Raw genomic sequence first — 21,962 nt, forward strand, 5'->3', positions numbered from 1 at the left:
GAGAATACAACCAAGGGAGGGTCTGAAAACACATTACCAATACTGTCATCGGATCTTAGAATGTGCCAATGTTTGTGAACGATTCCCTTAATTTGTTCAGAGCACTTTGAATAGCGTGTTGTTAGAACGCAAGAATGGTTCTTTTTAGGAGACTGTCCTTGAAAGAGATCAGGTCTCGATTTGTTTTGAATTTTCTCAATGGCAGTATTAATCTGACCATTTTTGTACCCCCTCTCCTTGAATGTTCTTTGCATCTCAGCCATATTATGGTCGAAATCTGATTGTTTTTTACAAATTATTTTGATTCGACAGAATTGGCTGTAAGGCAAACTGTTTTTCAAGGGAAGTGGGTGACAGCTATCAGCCCTCAACAAACTATTACGATCAGCAGGTTTCCTGTAAAGATCAGTGTATAGAACATTATCCTCACTCAAAATCAGAAGATCAAGGAAACTGATTTGACGTGTGTCAGATCGCATAGTAAATCTCTGGTGCTCAGAACAAGAGTTAAGAAAAGCATGGAATGCCTGGAGCTGTTTAGAATCACCCCTCCATAGAACAAAAAGATCATCAATGTACCGTTTCCAAATAATAATGTTAGGCAAGAAAACATTTTTTAGAAGTTTGAAAATTGACTGTTTCTCAATGTAACCCACATACAAATTAGCATAGTTAGGAGCCATAGGGGATCCCATAGCTGTACCCTTCGTCTGAATGAAGAAATCATTTAGAAACATAAAGTAGTTGTGTGTGAGTACTATTTCAGCCAATGTTATAATGCATGCACTGGAAGGTAGTTCATTAGGGTCACGTTGCAGAAGAAAATGTTCCATGGCTTCAATACCGCCCTCGTGTGGAATATTTGTGTATAACGACTCAACATCAAAAGTAACTAACAAGGTATTATCAGGGAGAGGATCAAGAGATTCAACAATAGAGATCATACTGCTGGTGTCCTTTACACAGGAGGGGAGCTGTTCATAATACTGCCATTGAGAAAATTCAAAACAAATCGAGACCTGATCTCTTTCAAGGACAGTCTCCTAAAAAGAACCATTCTTGCGTTCTAACAACACGCTATTCAAAGTGCTCTGAACAAATTAAGGGAATCGTTCACAAACATTGGCACATTCTAAGATCCGATGACAGTATTGGTAATGTGTTTTCAGACCCTCCCTTGGTTGTATTCTCGTGGGGCAGAAATCTCAGAGATCAATTGGTAAACTCTGATTTACCACCCCTAAATATCCCTGCACAACGTCTATTTGCGCCTCTACCGGATGGAAACTACAAGTGTAACGGCTGTGCTCAATGCAATGGCACTTACAAATGTAGATCCTTCAAACACCCCCAAACAGGGAAACAGATCCCAATCAAAGGTGTTATTACGTGCTCCACTAAGGCAGTTATTTATCTTATAACTTGTCCTTGTGGTAAAAATTATGTGGGTAAAACAAAGCGTGAATTAAAAGTACGAATCTCAGAACATCGTAGCACCATTAGGTGCCAAAACTCGACATACCCAGTCGCTGCCCACTTTTTGGAATCGAACCACTTGATTTCTTCCCTACGTTATATCGGCATAGAACATGTCACCCTCCCTAGGAGAGGGGGTGACCTCGACAACGTATTGTTAAAGCGAGAGGCTGCCTGGATCTTTAATTTGAAGACCCTTGCTCCCTTCGGTCTCAACGTAGACTTTGATTTGAAGCCATTCTTGTGATTTTGCTATTCATTGTAAATGTTGTGGGCCTATGTAGCTAAGTATCTATGATCATATGCTATCCATGTTTTTTGTATGTTTTTATTTGTGAATTGGCCAATGCTATTAGGCCACACCCGGCCATGATTACAGACACCTGTGTGTGTCCTTTCACACTATATAAACCAGTGACCCGCAGTGTTTGTCATTATACCCTGATGAAGACAGCTTGTCTGTCGAAACGTTGGTTATTAAGATATAAAATTATTGCATCTGAGGTCCTAGAGTGTGCGGCTTTCCTTTTCGAAGTGTTTTACGCCGTCAGCCAGCATCTCGCCTAAATAGGTGTGCGTTTCTTTCGCCTTTATCTTACAAGTGAAGACAGACACAGAGGACGCAACTGCTCTCGTCCTTATCCAATTCCGATGTGCATATTGAAACAATTGGAAGAACTGTCCACAAGATGAGTAGGCCTAACGAACAGCAAAAACACTAGCCCATGTCAATCTACTATCCCCCATAGTACAAAAGTCAACCTATTCTATTCTGTGCGAGAAATAAATATTCCAAACATAGTCTGGGACAGTTGTGGGATGGCATAGATCCCAAATTAATACAAACACCAGTATAAAAAAAAAAAAAAAAAAAAAGTGTTTACGCAATGTGGCTGACACAACAGATCAGAACATTTAGCTTAAATGTTGATAAACTATTAGGCTATTTCTTCACATTATAAGCGCAGCAATGTGCACATGTCAGTAGGCTATAAGCGGGAATGTTCCATTACCAGGAAAACACCATTATCAAAAGTGACCGCAAATGCGATTATGCATGTAATGCTTTTATTATAAAGGTGCATTTTTATGGTGAAAATGATCTTCCCCAAACTCCAAACTTGAAACTCACGCACTGCTTATGTATACCAGTTAGGTTCTAAACCCCTTGTAAAGCGGATTAATGTGCTTAAATTTTAAGAAGTCATTTGGCCACTTTAGTTGTGATACAAACCTTATCAAAACATATCGGCCTATGGGCTAGGCTACATGAGGTGTGCAACTATGATTCGAAAAAAGTAGGGCATCATTCACAAATGATAATATATAAATCACAAGTGATAGGCTAATATTTTCACCCATCAGACAATTCTTGATTTAATCTCGTCTTTACATATACTAAATAATATGTGTGTGAAATTTGTTTTGATTTAGAATGGACCATTATCATGCACCTGCGGGAAAAATACTTAAATAGCGAATGGAGGACGCTTTTCCCGTGATTCATTTTCATGCCAGCCAGGTAGGCTATACTCCTGTTGTAAAGATAAGCAATGTGCTTAATAATGGGAAAGTTGAGAAATGAATATACACTGCTCAAAAAAATGAAGGGAACACTTAAACAACACAATGTAACTCCAAGTCAATCACACTTCTGTGAAATCAAACTGTCCACTTAGGAAGCAACACTGATTGACAATACATTCCACATGCTGTTGTGCAAATGGAATAGACAACAGGTGGAAATTATAGGCAATTAGCAAGACACCCCCAATAAAGAAGTGGTTCTGCAGGTGGTGACCACAGACCACTTCTCAGTTCTTATGCTTCCTGGCTGATGTTTTGGTCACTTTTGAATGCTGGCGGTGCTTTCACTCTAGTGGTAGAATGAGACGGAGTCTACAACCCACACAAGTGGCTCAGGTAGTGCAGCTCATCCAGGATGGCACATCAATGCGAGCTGTGGCAAGAAGGTTTGCTGTGTCTGTCAGCGTAGTGTCCAGAGCATGGAGGCGCTACCAGGAGACAGGCCAGTACATCAGGAGACGTGGAGGAGGCCGTAGGAGGGCAACAACCCAGCAGCAGGACCGCTACCTCCGCCTTTGTGCAAGGAGGAGCAGGAGGAGCACTGCCAGAGCCCTGCAAAATGACCTCCTGCAGGCCACAAATGTGCATGTGTCTGCTCAAACGGTCAGAAACAGACTCCATGAGGGTGGTATGAGGGCCCGACGTCCACAGGTGGGGGTTGTGCTTACAGCCCAACACCGTGCAGGACGTTTGGCATTTGCCAGAGAACACCAAGATTGGCAAATTCGCCACTGGCGCCCTGTGCTCTTCACAGATGAAAGCAGGTTCACACTGAGCACATGTGACAGACGTGACAGAGTCTGGAGACGCCGTGGAGAACGTTCTGCTGCCTGCAACATCCTCCAGCATGACCGGTTTGGCGGTGGGTCAGTCATGGTGTGGGGTGGCATTTCTTTGGGGGGCCGCACAGCCCTCCATGTGCTCGCCAGAGGTAGCCTGACTGCCATTAGGTACCGAGATGAGATCCTCAGACCCCTTGTGAGACCATATGCTGGTGCGGTTGGCCCTGGGTTCCTCCTAATGCAAGACAATGCTAGACCTCATGTGGCTGGAGTGTGTCAGCAGTTCCTGCAAGAGGAAGGCATTGATGCTATGGACTGGCCCGCTCGTTCCCCAGACCTGAATCCAATTGAGCACATCTGGGACATCATGTCTCGCTCCATCCACCAACGCCACGTTGCACCACAGACTGTCCAGGAGTTGGCGGATGCTTTAGTCCAGGTCTGGGAGGAGATCCCTCAGGAGACCATCCGCCACCTCATCAGGAGCATGCCCAGGCGTTGTAGGGAGGTCATACAGGCACGTGGAGGCCACACACACTACGGAGCCTCATTTTGACTTGTTTTAAGGACATTACAACAAAGTTGGATCAGCCTGTAGTGTGGTTTTCCACTTTAATTTTGAGGGTGACTCCAACTCCAGACCTCCATGAGTTGATACATTTGATTTCCATTGATAATTTTTGTGTGATTTTGTTGTCAGCACATTCAATTATGTAAAGAAAAAAGTATTTAATAAGATTATTTCATTCATTCAGATCTAGGATGTGTTGTTTAAGTGTTCCCTTTATTTTTTTGAGCAGTGTAGTAGGCCTAGCCTACAGAAAGCTGATGGGATCCTCCTCTTTTTAGTAGAGGCCATCACTCTGTTTTCTCACGCAATTGCATAGCCTATACAAATGTTGCGCAACATGAGCTCAAGGGCTCTCATTAAGTGTTTGAGTCGATTTTCGATTACATTTGCATTGATGTCAGAGTGATTAGAGGGACAATAGAGTACTGAGTATCAGGCAGTTAGCAAGTTTGGTAGGCTACTAATGACCATCAGCAGCATCAGAGCTTGGAGAAGCCTCATTACCGTGACTAAATGGTCACATGGAATTTGACTGCCTTCATGACTCGTGACTACCACGGTAATACGGTCACCTCAACAGCCCTATATGTGTATGTAAATAAGGAAAGAGTGTGAGAGTGTGTACAGTGATCAGAACTATTTGTCATCGCTATAGTAAAGGACAATCCGTGCTGCCGTGTTCCTGAGTTGGCCTGTGTTGTGTGTGTGAACTCAACCCACCTTAATGTCGAACACCCTGATAAAGTAGGATCGTGCTGGGTTGTCTTTGACCAGACAGGCCACACCACAGCACTTCTTGGTCCAGGCTGAGTTCCTGTCTGCTGAGTATACCTGCACCACCGCAGAACACAGCGACTGCAGGGGAGAGAGAGAGGCACAAGGGGTTAATGAATGATGTGATGAGAGAGTATAGTACTGACTGTGGTCCTCTGTAGCTCAGCTGGTAGAGCACGGCGCTTGTAACGCCAAGGTAGTGGGTTCGATCCCCGGGACCACCCATACACAAAAAATGTATGCACGCATGACTGTAAGTCGCTTTGGATAAAAGCGTCTGCTAAATGGCATATTATTATTATTATTTATTATTTACCCCTGATACAAGGGATGAAGGCACTAACTGTAAGTCGCTCTGGATAAGAGCGTCTGCTAAATGACTAAAATGTCAAATGGTTGGAATAGGGATTTAACTGAGACCCACAGACTCTGTCTTGTTTTACAGTGAAGCAGAGTTGGCCAGGTCTCCCTTTAAAAAATAGGTATTCGACCACAATGGAATCAACTTCCTGGTTTAAAGGTAGACTCAACGATCCAAGTAAACACAATATCAGGCTGATTTCCGCAACATCTAAGAGCGTTGAAGTGTGAGGCTAAACTTTTCTGCTGTTTTGGTCCCGTAGCTACCACACTAATAGCGTGAAGAGCATATTCATCCTTTAAAAAATGGATAAAGATAAATATCTATTATATATACACACACACACACACACACACACACACACACAGTTGAAGTCAGAAGTTTACATACCAAATACATTTAAACTCAGTTTTTCACAATTCCTGACATTTAATCCTAGTAAAGATTCCCTGTCTTAGGTCAGTTAGGATTACCACTTTATTTTAAGAATGTGAAATGTCAGAATAATAGTAGAGAGATTTATTTATTTCAGCTTTTATTTCTTTCATCACATTCCCAGTGGGTCAGAAGTTTACATACACTCAATTAGTATTTGGTAGCATTGCATTTAAATTGTTTAACTTGGGTCAAACGTGTCGGGTAGTCTTCCACAAGCTTCCCACAATAAATTGGGTGAATTTTGGCCCATTCCTCCTGACAAAGCTGGTGTAACAGTCAGATTTGTAGGCCTCCTTGCTCGCACACGCTTTTTCAGTTCTGCCCACACATTCTCTATAGGATTGAGGTCAGGGCTTTGTGATGGCCGCTCCAATACCTTGACTTTGTTGTCCTTAAGCCATTTTGCCACAACTTTGGAAGTATGCTTGGGGTCATTGTCCATTTGGAAGACCCATTTGCGACTAAGCTTTAACTTCCTGACTGATGTCTTAAGATGTTGCTTCAATATATCCACATAATTTTCCTTCCTCATGATGCCATCTATTTTGTGAAGTGCACCAGTCCATCCTGCAGCAAAGCACCCCCACAGCATGATGCTGCCACCCCTGTGCTTCACAGATGGGATGGTGTTCTTCGGCTTGCAAGGTCCCCTTTTCCCTCCAAACATAACAATGGTCATTATGGCCAAACAGTTATATTTTTGTTTAATCAGACCAGAGGACATTTCTCTAAAAAGTACGATCTTTGTCCCCATGTGCAGTTGCAAACCGTAGTCTGGCTTTTTATGGCGGTTTTGGAGCAGTGGCTTCTTCCTTGCTGAGTGGCCTTTCAGGTTATGTCGATTTAGGACTCGTTTTACTGTGGATATAGATACTTTGTACCTGTTTCCTCCAGCATCTTCACATGGTCCTTTGCTGTTGTTCTGGGATTGATTTGCACTTTTCGCACCAAAGTACGTTCATTTCTAGGAGACAGAACGCGTCTCCTTCCTAGGCGGTATGACGGCTGTGCGGTCCCATGGTGTTTATACTTGCGTACTATTGTTTGTACAGATGAACAACTTCAGGCGTTTGGAAATTGCTCCCAAGGATGAACCAGACTTGTGGAGGTCTACAATTCTTTTTATGAGGTCTTGGCTGATTCCTTTTGATTTCCCTATGATGTCAAGCAAAGAGGCACTGAGTCTGAAGGTAGGCCTTGAAATACATCCACAGATACACCTCCAATTGACTCAAATGATTTCAATTAGCCTATCAGATGCTTCTAAAGCCATGACATCATTTTCTGGAATTTTCCAAGCTGTTTAAAAGGCACAGTCAACTTAGTGTATGGAAACTTCTGACCCACTGGAATTGTGATACAGTGAATTATAAGTGAAATAATCTGTCTGTAAACAATTGTTGGAAAAATGACTTGTGTCATGCACAAAGTAGATGTCCTAACCGACTTGCCAAAACTATAGTTTGTTAACAAGAAATGTGTGGATTGGTTGAAAAACTAGTTTTATTGACTCCAACCTAAGTGTATGTAAACTTACGACTTCAACTGTAATATATTTTATATATTTATTTCCTTCTTAATGAGTTTGAGCCAATCAGTTGTGTTGTGACAAGGTAGTGGGGTATACAGAAGATAGCCCTATTTGGTAAAAGACCAAGTCCATATTATGGCAAGAACAGCTCAAATAAGCAAAGAGAAACGACAGTCCATCATTACTTTAAGACATGAAGGTCAGTCAATACGGAACATTTCAAGAACTTTGAAGGTTTCTTCAAGTGCAGTCGCAAAAACCATCAAGCGCTATGATGAAACTGGCTCTCATGAGGACCTCCACAGGAATGAAGACCCAGAGTTACCTCTGCTGCAGAGGATAAGTTCATTAGAGTTACCAGCCTCAGAAATTGCAGCCCAAATAAATGCTTCACAGAGTTCAAGTAACAGACACATCTCAACATCAACTGTTCAGAGGGGACTGTGTGAATCAGGCCTTCATGGTCGAATTGATGCAAATAAACCACTACTAAAGGACACCAATAATAAGAAGAGACTTGTTTGGGCCAAGAAACACGAGCAATGGACATTAGACAGGTGGAAATTTGTCCTTTGGTCTGGAGCCCAAATTGGAGATTTTTGGTTCCAACCGCCACACCAAGTCTTTGTGAGACGCGGTGTGGGTGAACGGATGATCTCCGCATGAGTATTTCCCACCGTAAAGCATGGAGGAGGAGGTTTTATGGTGTGGGGGTGCTTTGCTGGTGACACTGTCTGTGATTTATTTAGAATTCAAGGCACACTTAACCAGCATGGCTACTACACCATTCTGCAGCGATACGACATCCCATCAGGTTTGGGCTTAGTGAGACTATGTAATGCAGCACTGATGCAGCACTCCATCACACTCCTTCTTGGTAAAATAGCCCTTACAAAGCCTGGAGGTGTGTTGGGTCATTGTCCTGTTAAAGTAATGCGAGAAGGACAGGAAGTTTGGCCTGTCATAACGTATCTTTATAGTGTCTTTACTGTTGGCAGCAGTGTTTGTGTCCCACAGTAACTGCCTCTACGCCCTTCCCTATAAGACCGAACTGTATCACACCGCTGACTGACTCAGACAGCAGCCATGTCAGTAATGTATCTAGACCTGTAAGCACTAGAAGGAGGCCGTCTCAGGGAGCAGTGGTTATCAAGTGAATCTGCTGCAGCAATGCCAACAATGTCCTCAGCTCTTTGAAGAGAACTTGTCATAAAGATAAAGGGCTAGCTCAAACAGAGCTAACTGGAAAGTTATTGCCAAGTGTCTCATGGTCTTACACAGACTGAGGTGGTCTAGCCTTCCTTCCATGCCCATTATGTGTGATCCTGCTGGGGCAGATAGGCCTGCGGCAGAACCCTCTCACCAGCAGGGCTGGATGTCAGGCTCCACTACACAGACTCAAGATCAGGGCCCAGTTTCCCGATAGCGATGGAACTTAGGCTTACGAGTGTTTTAACAAAGCGTCGTCCCTACAACGGCCGAAGGCCAAAACACCACGCAGAGAGAATGTTTGTTAAGTGCGTCATTAGACAAATTACAGAGATAGTAGCCTATTGGCAAAATATAACTCAATTGAAATGTGTCTTCTCCAAGTTTGCTGACGACAAGGCGGTGGTAGGACTGATCACCGACGACGATGAGGCAGCCTATAGGGAAGTCAGAGACCTGGCAGTGTGGTGCCAGGATAACAACCTCTCCCACAACGTCAGCAAGACAAAGGTTGATTGTGGACTACAGGAAACGGTGGGGCGAGCTAGCCCCCATCCACATCGATGGGGTTGTAGTGGAGCGGATTGAGAGCGTCAAGTTCCTCGGTATCCACATTACTAAGGAATTGACATGGGCATGGGCCCTCAGATCCTCAAAAAGTTATACAGCTGCACCATTGAGAGCATTTTGACTGGTTGCGTCACCGCTTGGTATGGCAACTGCAAGGCACCCGACCACAAGGCACTACAGAGGGTGGTGAGTACGGCCCAGTACCTCACTGGGGCCGAGCTCCCTGCCATCCAGTACCTCTATACCAGGCCAACACACACATAACATGCTTTTAGACATTTTTGCAAATGTATTGAAAATTAAATACAGAATTATATATTATACATAAGTATTCACACCCGAGTCAATACTTTGTAGAAGCACCTTTGGCAGCGATTACAGCTGAGAGTCTTTATGGATAAGTTAGCTTGGCTCTCTGTGTGTTCGTGCCGTGGGAGGAGGGGTTAGTTCGTTGGCAGAGAGCAATGGCTAGCTAGTATGCTAACTATTCTAGCTAACTAACTGGCTGAATAAGTTGACGACGTACTCACTCAAACTGTAAAAACTAACCCAAAACTTTACACAACGTTAGACACTGACACAAATGATCTGCTTGGCGTGTTAACACACTGGTGGTTTGTTGTAACCGAGTATTGGTGCTAAACCGTGTTATTGGAGGCTGGCATGCTAGTTGGCGTCATAGGATTCGGTGCCCTGGACGGTTTTCACGGAAGAATACTATACCAAGTTAGCTAGCTGAATAAACTAAGTTAGAGTCTATTCCTAGAAAACATTGAACCGCTGTAGTTTACAACAATTATAATTTCTATAGTGGAAGTTGGGAGAGTTATATTTGAGTGTTTCAGTGAAACGTACGTGAGGGAGGCCCCGCTCTCTCGCTTTCCCAGATGTTTAGTTCATTTCATTCCGATCTCCTTTGCATTATTGTAGCCTTTTTCTGTAGCCTGTCAACTATGGGTCTGTCTATCCCTGTTCTCTCCTCTCTGCACAGGCCATACAAACGCTTCACACCACGTGGCTGTTGCCACTAATCTGGTGGTCCCTGCGCGCACGACCCACATGGAGTTCCAGGTCTCTGGCAGCCTCTGGAACTGCCGTTCTGCAGCCAACAAGGCAGAGTGCATCTCAGCCTATGCTACCCTCCAGTACCTCGACTTCTTGGCGCTGACGGAAACATGGATTACCACAGAAAACACTGCTACTCCTACTGTGGACATTCTCTCTTTTTCCCCTGACCCATCTGTCTATCTCCTCATTTGAATTCCATGCCGTCACAGTCACTAGCCCATTCAAGCTTAACATCCTTGTCATTTATCGCCTTCCAGGTTCCCTTGGAGAGTTCATCAATGAGCTTGATGCCTTGATAAGTTCCTTTCCTGAGGATGGCTCACCCCTCACAGTTCTGGGTGACTTTAACCTCCCTACGTCTGCCTTTGACTCATTTCTCTCTGCCTCCTTCTTTCCACTCCTTTCCTCTTTTGACCTCACCCTCTCACCGTCCCCCCCTACTCACAAGGCAGGCAATACGCTTTACCTCATCTTTACTAGATGCTGTTCTTCTACTAATCTCACTGCAACTCCCCTCCAAGTCTCTGACCACTACTTTGTATCCTTTTCTCTCTCACTCTCCTCCAACACTACTCACTCTGCCCCTACTCAGATGGTAATGTGCCGTCGCAACCTTCGCTCTCCCGCTACTCTCTCCTCTTCCATCCTATCATCTCTTCCCTCTGCTAAATCCTTCTCCCTCTGATCTCCTGATTCTGCCTCCTCAACCCTCCTCTCCTCCCTTTCTGCATCTTTTGACTCTCTATGTCCCCTATCCTCCCGGCCGGCTCGGTCCTCCCCTCCTGCTCCGTGGCTTGACAACTCATTGCGAGCTCACAGAAGAGGGCTCCGGGCAGCCGAGTGGAAATGGAGGAAAACCTGTCATCTTTTCACTCCCTCCGCTCTACATTCTCTTCCTCTGTTTCCGCTGCTAAAGCCACTTTCTACCACTCTAAATTTCAAGCCTCTGCCTCTAACCCTAGGAAGCTCTTTGCCGCCTTCTCCTACCTGCTGAATCCTCCTCCTCCTCCCTCCTCCCTCTCTGTGGATGATCCTCATTTATTAAGTCAAATGACACCGCTGGTCCTGCTCACACTGCCCTACCCTATGCTTTGACTTCTTTCTCCCCTCTCTCTCCAGATGAAATCTTGCGACTTGTGACGGCCGGCCGCCCAACAACCTGCCCGCTTGACCCTATCCCCTCCTCTCTTCTCCAGACCATTTCCGGAGACCTTCTCCCTTACCTCACCTCGCTCATCAACTCATCCTTGACCGCTGGCCATGTCCCTTCCGTCTTCAAGAGAGCGAGAGTTGCACCCCTCCTCAAAAAACCTACACTCGATCCCTCCGATGTCAACAACTACAGACCAGTATCCCTTCTTTCTTTTCTCTCCAAAACTCTTGAACGTGCCGTCTCTAGCCAACTCTCCTGCTATCCCTCTCAGAATGACCTTCTTGATCCAAACCAGTCAGGTTTCAAGACTGGTCATTCAACTGAGACTGCTCTTCTCTGTGTCACGGAGGCTCTCCGCACTGCTAAAGCTAACTCTCTCTCCTCTGCTCTTATCCTTCTAGACCTATCCGCTGCCTTTGATACTGTGAATCATCAGATCCTCCTCTCCACCCACTCCGAGTTGGGCATCTCTGGCGCTGCTCACTCTTGGATTGCGTCCTACCTGACAGGTCGCTCCTACCAGGTGGCGTGGCGAGAATCTGTCTCCGCACCACGTGCTCTCACCACTGGTGTCCCCCAGGGCTCAGTTCTAGGCCCTCTCCTATTTTCTCTATACACCAAGTCACTTGGCTCTGTCAAATCCTCACATGGTCTCTCCCATCATTGCTACGCAGACGACACACAATTAATTTTATACTTTCCCCCTTCTGATAACCAGGTGGCGAATCGCATCTCTGCATGTCTGGCAGAAATATCAGTGTGGATGTCGGATCACCACCTCAAGCTGAACCTAGGCAAGACAGAGCTGCTCTTCCTCCCGGGGAAGGACTGCCCGCTCCATGATCTCGCCATCACGGTTGACAACTCCATTGTGTCCTCCTCCCAGAGTGCAAAGAACCTTGGCGTGACCCTGGACAACACCCTGTCGTTCTCCGCTAACATCAAAGCAGTGACCCGATCCTGCAGGTTCATGCTCTACAACATTCGCAGAGTACGACCCTACCTTACACAGAAAGCGGCACAGGTCCTAATCCAGGCACTTGTCATCTCCCGTCTGGATTACTGCAACTCGCTGTTGGCTGGGCTCCCTGCCTGTGCCATTAAACCCCTACAACTTATCCAGAATGCTGCAGCCCGTCTAGTGTTCGACCTTCCCATGTTCTCGCATGTCACACCGCTCCTCAAACACTCCACTGGCTTCCAGTTGAAGCTTGCATCTACTACAAAACCATGGTGCTTGCCTACGGAGCTGTGAGGGGAACGGCACCTCCTTACCTTCAGGCTCTGATCAGACCCTACACCCAAACGAGGGCACTACGTTCATCCACCTCTGGCCTGCTAGCTCCCCTACCTCTACGGAAGCACAGTTCCCGCTCAGCCCAGTCAAAGCTATTTGCTGCTCTGGCACCCCAATGGTGGAACAAGCTCCCCCACGACGCTAGGACAGCGGAGTCACTGACCACCTTCCGGAGATACTTGAAACCCTACCTCTTTACGGAATACCTGGAATAGTATAAAGTAATCCCCCCCCATAAAAAAAGAAGAAGAAAAAGTGGTTGTCCCACTGGCTATCATAAGTTGAATGCACCAATTTGTAAGTCGCTCTGGATAAGAGCGTCTGCTAAATGATGTAAATGTAAAAGTCTCTAAGAGCTTTCCACACCTGGATTGTGAAACATTTGCCCATTATTATTTTCAAAATTCTTCAATCTCTGTCAAATTCGTTGTTGATCATTGCTAGACAACCATTTTCAGGTCTTGCCATAGATTCTCAAGTAGATTTAAGTCAAAACTGTAACTCGGCCACTCAGGAACATTCATCGTCTTCTTGGTAAGCAGCTCCAGTGTAGATTTGGCCTTGTGTTTTAGGTTATTGTCCTGCTGAAAGGTGAATTCATCTCCCAGTGTCTGGTGGAAAGCAGACTGGAACAGGTTTTTCTCTAGGATTTTGCCTGTGCTTAGCTCTATTCCGTTTCCCTTTATCCTAAAAAACTCCCTAGTCCTTAACGATTACAAGCATACCCATAACGATGCATCCATCACTATGCTTGAAAATATGGAGAGTGGTACTCAGTAATGTGTTGTTTTGGATTTGCCCCAAACATAACACTGTAGCTCAATTGGTAGAGCATGCACTTGTAACGCCAGGGTAGTGGGTTCGATCCCCGGGACCACCCATACGTAAAAATGTATGCACACATGACTAAGTCGCTTTGGATAAAAGCGTCTGCTAAATGGCATATATATTATATATTCTGGACAAAAAGTTAATTGCTTTGCCACATTTTTTGCAGTATTACTTTATTGACTTGTTTCAAACAGGATGCATGTTTTGGAATATTTTTGATTCTGTACAGGCTTCCTTCTTTTCACTCTGTCAATTAGGTCACTATTGTGGAGTAACTTCAATGTTGTTGATCCATCCTCAGTTTTCTCCTAACACAGCCATTAAACACTGTACCCGTTTTAAAGTCACCATTGGCCTCATGGTGAAATCCCTGAGCGGTTTCTTTCCTCTCAGGCAACTGAGATAGGAAGGACGCCTGAATCTTTGTAGTGACTGGTTGTATTGATACACCATCCAAAGTGTAATTAATAACTTCACCATGCTCAAAGGGATATTCAATGTCTGCTTCTTTCTATTTACCCATCTACCAATAGGTGCCCTTCTTTGCAAGGCATTGGAAAACCTCTCTGGTCTTTGTGGTTGAATCTGTGTTTGTAATTCACTGCTAGACTGAGGGACCTTACAGATAAGTGTATGTGTGGCATACAGAGATGAGGTAATCATTCAAAAATCATGTTAAACACTATTATTGCACACAGTGAGTCCATTCAACTTATTACGAGACTTGTTAAGCAAATGTTTACTCCTGTACTTATTTTGGCTTGGCATAACAAAGGGGTAGAAAACTTAGACATTTTAAAACATAATTTCACTTTGACATTATGGGTTATTGTGTGTAGGCCAGTGATAAAAAAAAAACTAAATTTAGTCCTAATCCATTTTAAATTCAGGCTGTAACAAAATGTGGAAAATGTCAAAGGGTGTGAATACTTTCTGAAGGCCCTTAATGTACATAGCAACCTCAATTACCTCGTACCCCTGCATTCGACTAGGTACTGATAGTCCCTGTATATAGCCATGTTATTTGTTTACTCTTTATTGTTATTCACTGTGTATTTATTCCTCATGTCACAATTGTTATTTTATCTTCAACTCTGCATTGTTGTTTACGAAGCATGTGACAAATAAAATTTGACTGAAAATGTATTTCAATATGATTAAAATATATATACACACGTTGCCTATTTACACTATATATTCAAATTAATGGATTTTGCTATTTTAGCCACACCCATTGCTGACAGGTGTATAAAATCGAGCACACAGCCATGCAATCTCCACCGTCATAGGATGCCACCTTTCCAACAAGTCAGTTTGTCAAATTTCTGCCCTGCTAGAGCTGCACCGGTCAACTATACGTGCTGTTATTGTGAAGTGGAAATGTCTAGGAGCAACAATGGCTCAGCCGCAAAGTGGTAGGCCACACAAGTTTACAGAACGGGACAGCCAAGTGCTGAAGCACGTAGCGCGTAAAATCGTGTCTCATCGGTTGCAACACTCACTACAGAGATCCAAACTGCCTCTGGAAACAACGTCAGCACAATAACTATTTGTCGGGAGTTTCATGAAATGGGTTTTCATGGCCGAGCAGCCATACACAAGCTTAAGATCACCATGCGCAATGTAAAGCGTTGGCTGGAGTGGTGTAAAGCTCGCCACCATTGGACTAATCTGGGTTAGGCGGATGCCAGGAGAACACTACCTGCCCCAATGCATAGTGCCAACTGTAAAGTTAAGTGGAGGAGGAATAATGGTCTGGGGCTGTTTTTCATGGTTTGGGCTAGGCCCCTTAGTTCCAGTGAAGGGAAATCTTAACGCTACACAATACAATGACATTCTAAACAATTATGTGCTACCAACTTTGTGGCAACAGTTTGGGGAAGGCCCTTTCCTGTTTCAGGTTGACAATGCCCTCGTGCACAAAGTGAGGTCATACAGAAATGGTTTGTCGAGATCGGTGTGGAAGAACTTGACTGGCCTGCACAGAGCCCTGACCTCGAACCCATCGAACACCTCTGGGATGAATTAGAACACCGACTCGAGCCAAGCCCAATCACCCAACATCAGTGCCCGACCTCACTAATGCTCGTTGCTGAATGGAAGCAATTTCCAGCAGTAATGTTCCAACATCTTCCCAGAAGAGTGGAGGCTGTTATAGCAGCAAAGGGGCGACCACCTCCATATTAATGTTCATGATTTTGGAATGAGATGTTCGACGAACATACACTACATGACCAAAAGTATATTTTAATGCAGTCATCTTCGGTTTAATTTAAAGCTTTTTATCCTTCACTTGTTTGTAACAATTGCAAAGATTTTGGCAAGTTTGTAGGCCTATTTGTAGTCCACTTTGTTCTGAAGTTATGGTTGGTCACAGTCAGACAGATAAACATCTTCATTCTATGTTTAGCAGAGATTTTCTGTGAATAAAGTGACTCAGAAGGGTAAAAAAGCAGCTAACGACACACTTCACTGTTTTACGAGTGGTCTGAGGCAGTCGGTAAATAACGAGGGTTTTCAAGAGCAACTTTAGTAACAATGGTTTTGGGAAACAGCACAGAGATTTTCCGATGCTCCTACGAAGGTTCTAATGATGAACTTAGCCTTAAAATGCTTTTGGGAAACCGAACCCAGGTTCTTCCCCAAGTTTACTAGCCTCCTCGCAAAGGGGTTCAGGCCCATTACCCTGCAGATGAAAGGCAGACCAGAGCAGAAAGTGGTAAACCAAGTTTACTAGAAGGCCTAGTAGCTAACTACACACAGATGGATAAGGGCTGTGCAGTGTCTGGAGACATGAAGCTTTCTAGCCTAGCCTACATTTCAAAGAAAGCAATATCTGTCTGTGCTCATCTAGCTGGCTGTGCTCACAACAGGGCTAAGGCAGTGAGGTCACAGAGAGCTGAACTGTATCATCGATCAGCCTCTCCAGCTCTGATCACCAGTGGCAGCCTGAAACAACCCCGCTGGCCACAGGAAGCACCCAGTCCCAGTGACATCGCCACGGCACCACTCTCCAGGCTGCTGGTGCTACTACACACTATAGCCAGCAGGACTGTAGAGAGCTCACAGTGGAAACAAACAAACAGGATGACGAATGTACTGTAACTGTGCATCATTCATCCATGTCCTGACAGTATTTCCCATGTAGCCTAAAAATTGGGATTGGGTAGGAATAGCTGGGGTTGGGAAGGAGGGGGGGAGTCAGAGTGGAGTTGGAAAGTAGTAAAGACTGGAGAGTAGTAGGAAATACAGAGACTGGTATTGGGAGGCCCAGAGTAGGGGTGGTAAGGGGAGGCCGAGGTGGGGAAAGAGAGGGAACAGGGAAGAGGTTGGGAAGGAGAGAATGAGGTTAAGATCAAAGGGCACGTTTTTGCCACTCCAGCACAAAACACTGGAGGAGGTCGACCACCGCACTTCCTGCTGGAGAGGACTGCTGATCAGGCAGTCTCTGCGTCTCGGTCTCACTCACACACACAGAACATGAATTGGATAGCTTCCACCTCTAGCCAGGTGCTGATAGTAAAAAGTGAAGCAGCAGGAATATCGATTAGTTGAATGTCAGTGAAACCACAGCAGCACAGGTTGGACCTCTCACATGTGTGATTCATCATTTGGCAGGGCCTGCGTTTCAGAGTGTGCTGCTCACTGTTTGTATGTATGAATGACTGAAAGAGAGGAGAGAGAGAGAGAAATTGAGGAGAAAGAGAGGAGAGAGAGAGAGAAAGAGAGAGACACAGAGAGAGACCCTGAGCTGAGATCCACTGACGGCTCAACAGGCTATTAGAGACCTTAGCTTCTGACTAACAGCTAGCATAACATTACTGGCCTTCAACAACTGGAATAAACAAAAGGTTAAACACAGAAGCCAGGGGCTTGAGTTCTCTGTGAAGGAAGAGAAAAGACAGCAGCAGTGATGATGAATTACTACATTTTCTTCTCTAGCTATATGAGACCATTACATAACAAGCAATCACTCACTCCTCGTAGATTTTAACAATATTTTTTTCATGAGGAGAGAGAGGCAGAAATGTTCCTCGCAACTGCCTAGGCTGTGTCACATGCTGAGTGACATGGCCTGGATGTCTCTGGAACAACATAATTGGCTGTTTATACAGGTGTTCAACACAGGTGCAGAGACACACCTGGGACAGGTCTGACTGTGACTGAGAGGTAGGAGGCGGTACTCTTCTGGCCCACCACGTGAGAAAGAGGAAGTAAGATAAGTCTACTTCCTTAACACCATCTTAGCCTACTTCGTGAATATGACAAAGGTGACATGACTCAAAGCCAGGTGATTTGGGGAAGTAACAACGGGTGTGGTAATGTGGTATGGGAAAGTTACTACCGAGACAAAACTATCAACTTGTCTACTCTAGAGAAACTGTAGCCTCAACCACTGTAGGGAACGTGTGCGAGTAGTATCCGACTTCACACTGGCCAGAAACCTGCCAACTTGCCAAGAAGCCAAACTTAGTTTCAAACATTACGCAACACAACCTGACCCATATGCATGAGAAATCTGATTAAACCACATGCCTGATGAACAGATTAACAACATTAAATGGCATCCAATTGTATCAACCAAACTGGTGTTTACAGGTAGCACATACTTCTATGGAGAGTGAAATAAGGGGGGTGGGTGCATTCTCTCTCTGAATTGTCATCAGATGAAGAGGAGCCTACCATCCAAGGCTAGCCGGGTAGTTTACTGACATAGATCAAGTTGACACACTTGGGTGTAAAACCAGTGAATAGATACAGTATACCTATTTTGTTGACATAAGCGTAGGGCAATACAATTCTATTGTACATTACACCAAATTAAATACCAGAGGTTAAAGGGTGCAATCAATGCAGATCATGTTTCAAGAGGACACTGTTTCTATTGAAATATAATTTCCTGGCAGTGTCAACTGATAACAAAACGCGTTATATAATATAATTTTCAGGCCGTCAAATTAAATAGCGCCCCTGCCCATCAGAGTTAATTTGCCACAGAGATACATTGTAATGCTACATTGGTCACATTCTTCACTGATTGCTACATCTCAAAAACCGAGGAGAACAATCAACTGAATTTATTTGTGTGATTGCCTATGAGAAAGCATTGTGTGGACAACATAACAATGTATGCCAAGTGTGGTAGCATGCCAGACAAGTTGTTCTGAACACACAGGCTACTTCGGAGAGCAGCCAAGGCATTATGCAATGTTAGTTGGAATAATAATTCGTGGCCAGGTTGAGGAGTTTACCAGATCCAAACACTGGCCCTGGTCTAGGCCAACAAAACCGAACAACACATTCTTGCTAACAGTAGTTTGGCTCTTCTGGGTGTTTCCATGTTATGCAGGTGTGTCAAGGAACACCCGAGGCCTCGGGGCTTGACTGAAACTTTCTACCGCCCAAATGTCACAGTGTCCCTGGATATCAACATTCCCTTTTCCCTAACCCTGTTCCACCGGTCTAGCCAAAGAAGCAAAGGGAAGGAGCGTCAGTGCCAGAGGCGAGAGTTGTTTTCCTTCGGTTGTTATCATATCAAACATATTGAGGCATCAATTACACAGGTTTCAGTTCATCCTGAAACGGGTAAACATCATCCACGAGCAATTAGTCAAGAAAGTATAACAACTGATAAACTTACGGTGCATTTCCTGCCAAGGTAATTGAAGAGACAGTCGTTCTCTTGTGGGGTTAGCAGTATGGATCCACTGTTAGCGGGCCGCCGTTGCGGCAGATGGCCACTCATTATTGACAATCAACCAAAAGGTGTGTTTTGATTCCGATTCGTCGGTGTATGAAACCCAAACAAACAGTCATTGATCTCCGGTGGCCTGCAACCGGACCCTCACATCGATGCACGTCTATTCACGACCCGATAGAAACAGCTTTAGTATGCTAATATCTCCGTTGGTTCCAAACACAACTCAAGGTCCTTCTTTTATCCAAATTATGAGAACATTCCTGCAACGTCTTGAAGATGATAGATCCTAACTTTCATCGGAACTCCAGCGCGAGCAGCTGGATATCTTTGGCTCAATCCAACATGGCAGTCTGTGGGACTAAACCAAACACGTAACGGGGGAGTGCGCACTTTTGAAATGCACGACTAGATCATCTTGAGAGCATTAAACGGTTATCTTACGCAACATTTATAACACAAAAATGTACTATCTTTATAATGAAAATAAATGAAAATACGTCAAAAGAAGCGAAATGAATTTTTTTTTGAGAGAATGGTACGATCCAGTCCGCCTATGTTTATACCGAAGACTCTTATAACTAACCCAAGATAGACAAGAGCCTGTCGTTTGAAACGGGAGCAAATGAATCATAGTGGGCAGAACATGCAAGGACGTTTGTAGAGGCAAGCACGAACTGGTGAGATCCTATTGGCGCGTTCTAGTATTTATTTACATATTTCTGGTAGGGAACGCCTACTATGTGAAGTGCGCATGTGCAGTAACTATATTCGAACCTTGCACTCCTTTTAAACAACGATTTTTTTTTTTTACCTTGACAAAGGGTAGTCTACAAAACGCAGTCCACTCTGTTTGTTACAGATCCTGGTTTTGGAAACAGAAAACTGTATGGAGTTCAAATGTTTAATCGATGAGAAAATTAGCAGAATTTTGGCCAAAATCTCCCGCTGCCGGCCAATGGGCTTCCTATCATCACCATATTTGGTAGTGAGTGGAAACACCAAACGGATGCTTCACATTTATACATCCGGTAAAATATCTGGCTCATTGTTTTATCTGTGCTTATGCTGGAATGAATCGAAGTGGACCCGTGCAAAACGGAGCAGAGACAGAAAGCGCAGGTTGCCAAATTGATGCTAGTTATTGATGCTGCATTCATGTACTAGTCTGAATTAGGAAACCCGGACATTTCCGACTTGGAAACCCGGACATTTCCGACTGGTTGTACACATGCCGCGTTCCACCAGTTATCAAGTCGGAAAATTCGGAGTTTCATAGTTCAGACTAGCAAGTGAACATAGCATTATCATGAGGATAAGTAGTAGATGATCCTATGGTGCAGTAGGCCTAGGCCCAATGATATATATATATATATATATATATATATGACTGGACAAATCAAATCACATCAAAGTTTATTGACACAGATTTGCAGATGTTATCACGGGTGCAGCGAAATGCTTTTGTTTCTAGCTCCAACAGTGCAGTAATAATACCTAGACAACAATACGCACATAATCCAAAAGTAAAAATAAAGAAATAAAGAAATATCAGAATGAGCAATGTCAGAGTCCAGAATATAAATAAATAGGCTATACACTGACTATACCAAACATTAGGAACACCTTCCTAATATTGTGTTGCACCCACCCCTTTCGCCCTCAGAACAGCCTTAATCGTCGTGGCATGGACTCCACAAGGTGTCGAAAGCTTTCCACAGGGATGCTGGCCCTGTTGACTCCAATGTTTCCTATAGTTGTGTCAAGTTGGCTGGATGTCCTTTGGATGGTGGACCATTCTTGATACACATGGGAAACTGTTGAGCGTGAAAAAACCCAGCAGCGTTGCAGTTTATGACACAAACCGGTGCGCCTGGCACCTACTACCATACCCAGTTCAAAGGCACTTTTGTCTTGCCCATTCACCCTATGAATGGCACACATACATAATCCATGTCTCAATTGTCTCAAGACTTAGAAATCCTTCTTTAACCTGTCTCCTCCCCTTCATTTACACTGATTGTGGATTTAACTAGTGAAATCAATAAGGGATCATAGCTTTAACCTGGTCAATCTGTCATGAAAGAGCAGGTGTTCTTAATGTTTTGTGTATTCAGTGTATATAATGGTGCGTACAGACAGTATGGACAGTATATGAATAGAAAAGGTGTGTACAGCAGTAGTTATATAGGATTAGCCATGACTAAAATACAGTATATACATATGAAGTGGGTAAAACAGTTTGTAAACTTTATTAAAGTGACCAGTGTTCAATGACTCTATATACATAGAGCAATGCAATCTCGGTGCAGGGTAGAGTACCGGGTGGTAGCCGGCTAGTAACAGTGACTAAGGTAGGGTACTGGGCGGAGACCGGCTAGTGGTGACTGTTTAACAGTCTGATGGCCTGGAGATAGAAGCTGTTTATCAGTCTCTCAGTCCCAGCTTTGATGCACCTGTACTTCTAAATCATATGTATCAAACTCATTCCATGGAGGGTCAAGTTTCTGAGGGTTTTAGCTCCTCCCTTGTACTTGATTGATGAATTAAGGTCACTTATTAGGAAAGAACTCCCCTCGCCTGGTTGTCTAGGTCTTAACTGAAAGAAATAAATAA

The 21,962-nt window shown here is 44.2% G+C and overlaps 1 pseudogene; it reads right to left on the reverse strand.

Annotated features, from left to right (window-relative positions):
* The window catches only part of LOC121546216, a 36,724-nt pseudogene extending 16,794 nt beyond the window's left edge, over positions 1-19,930 (reverse strand).
* Positions 19,931-21,962: the final 2,032 nt, after the last annotated feature.

Source organism: Coregonus clupeaformis, unplaced genomic scaffold, assembly GCF_020615455.1.
Source record: "Coregonus clupeaformis isolate EN_2021a unplaced genomic scaffold, ASM2061545v1 scaf0070, whole genome shotgun sequence".
Lineage (NCBI taxonomy): Eukaryota > Metazoa > Chordata > Actinopteri > Salmoniformes > Salmonidae > Coregonus > Coregonus clupeaformis.